This window comes from Sinohyriopsis cumingii, chromosome 14 (genome assembly GCF_028554795.1).
Source record: "Sinohyriopsis cumingii isolate HCF-2022 chromosome 14, ASM2855479v2, whole genome shotgun sequence".
NCBI lineage: Eukaryota > Metazoa > Mollusca > Bivalvia > Unionida > Unionidae > Sinohyriopsis > Sinohyriopsis cumingii.
In genome coordinates, this window is record NC_142974.1 from 15,453,858 (window position 1) to 15,459,571 (window position 5,714).

At 35.5% G+C, this 5,714-nt stretch overlaps 1 pseudogene; it reads right to left on the reverse strand.

The window, feature by feature from the left end:
• Window positions 1-448: 448 nt before the first annotated feature.
• On the reverse strand, window positions 449-874 carry LOC149783306 (protein BUD31 homolog pseudogene; annotated as a pseudogene).
• Between the last annotated feature and the right edge of the window lie 4,840 nt (window positions 875-5,714).

Genomic DNA, 5,714 nt, shown 5'->3' on the forward strand with positions numbered 1-5,714 from the left:
ATTCAACAATGAATAACATAGTGATGTAAGCCTTGTGTACATTTATTGATCTCTCATTATGATGTTTTTAACATGTTGAGCTAAATCTGAAGTATTCCGATTGTTATCAGTTGCATATCAATTTATATGATTTTGATATCGTTACAAACGTCAATGGCATTAATTGTTAATTGTATCAGCGTATCGGTTGTCTGCCATAGGAATATGTGCAGGTCTCAACAATATTCGCAAAATACATATGTCATTTAATAAAGAATAAATGTTACTGGACTAGACAGGATTGAATTTGAAACCATGGTATCTCACGTGACATGAGCATCACGTCAGTCAGTGAAAACTGTTCCTTAAAGTTAGCAAAATTCTATGACGAATTATGAATAATATTTTAGTAATAAGTTTGTAACACTGTTTAAAAATAGCGTTGTCGAACATCAGATTTCCTCTAAATTCAGACTGAACAGCCTCTGCAACCGCAGTGAACACACTCCACTATCTGGCCTTCTAGTTTGGACTTCGGAATACGACACATACAGTTGGTGTCAGGCTTGGAGTCCCTGGCCTGAATACAACGGAGACAGCAGAGGTTTTCGTAACCTGGTTTCTTCCACTCGGCAATCAGATTTTTATCTGCAATATTCCTCACTAAGCAGTACTCGAACAACTCTTTACTAATGGCCTTTCTATTGTAGAACAAGTTATAAATGTATCTGGATTTTTCATGACGAATCTGAAATACAGTCCAAAGTGCTTCCAGTTTTCTTTTGCCTCCACGTAGCTCTTGTTCGGCCGCATTAATTTTGTCGTCGAAGTCGTCCAGGGTTCGTTTGATCATATCCCATCCCTCCGGATATTTCCTTCTCCTCACATTAAGCATATTTGTGTGTTAGGTTCTGTATGACAATCAACAGAATGCACGGATAAAGATCTAAATTCTCAGTGTCTTTTATATTAGGTCAGATTTCTGTTGCATACGTTTAGTCGTTTTATAGTAAAAGAAATTAATTAGTCCCCAAGCTGACCAATAACCAGCCAGGTGGTTCAAGATAGTTTCGCCTTAAGGCGAGTACCACCTGTCAAACTAATGACATCCGGGATCTAGTAAGTTGCAATCGGGAAACTAATTTGAGTATATGACATACGGCAAATTCCTAAAAAAGTAGGAGAAATCAAAATAAGCATTGTTTTATAAATGAAAACCTGCCATGGTAATATTAATAATAATAAGAATTCCATGATTGGTATCATGATAATGAGTATGTAAATTAAAGAGGTGATGTACTAAAATCTATTATTTAATAAAGGAAGGAAGGAAGGAAGGAAATGAGACGTTTACGTACGTAATTTCATATCTACTGATCTACCTAAACAAACACATGCATATCAACTTCATTGCAATAATGTTATGTTATTGTGGTTTTATGGGCCTATGGCCTAATGTCAGTCAGTCAGTCAGACAGACAGACTTATTGGAAATATCAGAGTAACATTTATTTTATTCGATGGTAATTATCTGGTTTACAAACTGTTTGTTTCTAATATTTTTACTCTTATTATCAATAACATCATTGCAGGTTATATTTAGCAAATGGGGCCCCGAGTGGCCGAATGGTCTAAAGCGCTCTCCGTCACGGATCACTGCCAACTCACCTCTGTCTGCGTGGGTTCGAGTCTCGGGCTCGGTCAATGTGGATATGTGGGTCGGTGGTTCTTTCCGGGGTTTTCCCGGTTTCTTCCTCCACCATTAATCCTGGCCGCCATGTATAGCCTATCTTGTGCTGAAAAATGGCGTTAAACCCTATAACAACAACAACAACATTTAGCAGACTTTATATTTTTTTTTATTTTTTTTCTTACTAATTTAGACATTTCCTTTGTCACATACCCAAATTAGTTTCTGTCATGAAATGTGCTCATGCCGGATGTCTAACAATAGGCTGTCATTAGTGCAACACGTGGTATGCACCATATGGCGAAACTGCTAACCTTTGGATAATCCGACTGACTGTTAACGAATTTGTTGTCTACTCGGTTTCTTTATTTAAAAATTACCTTAGTATATGCAATGGAATCTGACATAATATTAACATGTATATTTTAATAGATAGTTTGTTTCTCACCTGTAATTTTTTTATTTCATTTTGTGCTATTGCAATGTAACATTGTTTACTGGAGTTGACCTTCCCAAAATTGAGTTCATTTCTGCTTGACCTAACTAACTTTTTTAATTATTTTATTTCCTTTATTTAAACACCTAAAAATAGCTTCATTATTCCCTATATGTAAAAGCATGGTTGTACAGGTTATTGTGTTGTAAATAAACATTAAACATTACATCATTCTAGAAGGTTATTTTCCATTAGGTATTGGTTGTTTTAAAAATGCTAATGTGACCTGGGGTCAAGCAGAGAACTATATTATCTTGTGATTGTGAAGACTTGACCAGTTGTGCTTTAACGTCTGGCACCTTAAATTGTATTATGTTGTGTCCAGGTTGGGCTGAATGTTTTAATTTTTTTCTCTTCAAATTATTGAATTAAAGTGATTATTATTATCTGGAAATACAGAGGTGCTCTGATATTATTCTTGGACAAAGTCATTTACTGGAATTTCTCCTGAATTCAAAACTGGAATAATATTTATATGATTTAACAAGATCTTGTTAACACACCAGTACTTCGCTGACCAAAAGAGAGACGTCATCGTCTTCCATCTTGAATGTCATCGGGATTAGAACTGATATTCACTTAGAACATTTCATTGATAAGACTTATGTTTTCAATTCTTGACTTATATCAGAATTTAATTCGCAATACAGTAAGTTATTTATTCACCTTTTTCAGTTTGCATTCTTGGGCAATAAATTATTAAATCTATGTTAATTTTGGTTTATGTTTTCCCAAGAGTTGAGAGATATGGCCGGGGCTCCTGCCCGTGCACTGGCCGTACTCAATCCTATGCGGGTGATAAACCGAAGGCCCCTCCCCTCCCCCCCCCCTCGCTCTCCCCCCCCCCCCCCGGTCTCGATGTTCTGCTTATCAGATCACTTTCCAATCGTGATTACCTCACTGAAGGCCATCATTGTTGCTGTTATGTATTCAGTTATGATATTAACCATTTTTCTGTCCACATTTCCGTCTAAGTATAATATATTGCTCCTCATATACTTGTCTTTTTTTTACATATGTCCTGTTGTCTTTTTTCGCATTGAACCATATCGTAATACTTTCTATTATACCTTTTCTTGCACAGTGGGCATTTGGGGATTATTTTTGTCATATATTTAAACACGAGGCTTTGTATTTTAAACGAATTTATTTTCGCCCAGTGCCCCGATGCTCTATCCCAATTAACTTCAAAATGTTCTTCTTCTATTTTGCGTCTTAGGATTTTGGTTGTATCTTCTCTTATCCAATCATGTTTTATTTGGGTTTAGTTCCCTCAGTTCTTTTTTAACTGAGTTGTCTAGGTGACTAATTGTTTTGTTAGTTTATTATTCTTGTATGTATCTTCTCTATTTCTCATACTGAAACCCGGCCAATATATATATATATATATATATATATATATATATATATATATATATATATATATATATATATATATATATATATATATATATATTCCCAAGGTATTTTATTTTATTTTTATTATGTTTAAAATAGTATCGCCCTTTATTAATATTGGACTGCGCAGAGCCAGTCCTCCCATTGTTTTTATTCTATACAGTGTTTCCTTTATTATATAATGTTTTTTGTAGCCCCATATATAATTGATTATGTCATTGTCTTTCTTAAATAATATCTTTTTGTCTATATCTGTTGACTTTAGAATATAATTTATATTTGAATACATATATGTTTTGGCCATCTGGACCCGCTCCATTACGCATAATGGCATAAGTGTCCCGATATTAACGCTTTTATATAATTGTTTTTTCGCTGCTTTGTAGTTTTCCTGTTCTTCTTCCCTACCGAAATATATACCCAGAGCCATAACCCGATCTTTGATAAGACGTACGGTAGTCCAGGGTAGTTCCCTCACCAGATTCCTATGTTTTAAGATCTCGGTTTTATCTTGATTTATGTTTGACCTTGATGCTTTTCCAAATAATACGTTTTTCTTTTTAAGTGTTTAAAGGAATTAGGGTCCCTGATAAAGTCTGTAAAATTATCAAGGCTGTAAAGGCCATTTAGAGAAACACATTATCTTTTATTTTTATTCTTTTTATTGGGGGGGGGGGATACCAGACAGATGCCCCCCCCCCCACCTAGCCAAAGAGTAATTGTGTTTTGATGTATTCATGAATCCCCCGATATGTTGCAATGTATTCTTTATAAAACAATTTCGGGGTATTTTAAGTTTCCTAGTGTGTTCTATAGGTTTGTTCTTCCGAGTAGGTTTCTATCACCTAACTCGGAATCCCTCTCCTATTAATCTTGTGAACTGGGCTAGAGGGCCCTATATCCCGTGTATGTTATAGGTGTTTATGCTATATGTTTGTAGTGCTATAATTGTTTTCATGTAGGGATAGCCTTCTATGTCACATCATACCCAGTTGTCCTATGATCCTTATGGACGGATCTTGTGAAATTACTTTAAAAGAAAAAAATTATAAATTTTTATTTCCCTTTAGAATTTTGGCGAAGTGGCGGTGTTACATTTTATTAAAAAAATACTTGATATTTTGATGTGTGCTATATATGTGTCGCACTCCACACATTTGTTTGAAGCAAGGTTAGCGATGTTCGAGAGAGCTCCATATTTCTTTTAATTGTTCATACTTCACTCGCCCGAATACGCTGCTTTTATTAGTTTATTTTTCCAAATTTAAAATTTTTCTGAATATTTTCTTTAATATTTTGTCCATTAAATGTTTTTGTACATTGTAACATTACATGAAATTTCGAGAACGGTCCTGTTTTACACAGTGGACATCTTGGCGGTACTCTAACCATTTATTTTTATTCATCATGCTTCTTCTTTAGATTTTAGTTAAAATACATGCACCCACCTGGCCTTAATTTGTCAGTTATCAAGAATTATCACAAATAAAAGATCCGAAAGGTGCTAAATTCAAGAGAATGCATGACTTCACTTTTAGTGCCTTGCATATTATGTCAGATTTTATTGCATATACTAAGGAGGGACCCCGAGTGGCCGAGTGGTGTAAAGCGCTCACTGTTCCGGATCACTGTGATCTCACCTCTGTCTGCGTGTGTTCGAGTCCAAGGCTCGGCTAGCGTGGGTACGTGGGAAAGCCTGCCAGTAGCTTCTCGTGGGTCGGTGGGTCTTCCCTGGGTTTTCCAGGGTTCTTCCTCCATCAGTTATACTGGCCGCCATGTATAGCCTATCTTGTGCTGAAAAATGGCGTTAAACCCTAGAAGGAGAAGAAGAACAACAACATATACTACGGTCATTACTGAGTAAAGAAACCGATTAGACATCAAACTGGTTAAATTTTGTAATCAAAATCCTATAATAAAATATATAAACATACATACCTTTGGTGGATACGCAAACATATAACAACACTTGTAATTCTGTTTGGAAATTGGGGGTGGGGGCATCTGGTGTAACGTAGCAAAGATAAGAAAACACAACCCAAAAAGAAAAAACTAGTAAGAGAAGTAATATAAAATGTCTGCTAAATGTGAACTTGCCATTTATGTTATTGATAAAAGGAGTCACAATAATGGAACAAACAGGCCGCAATC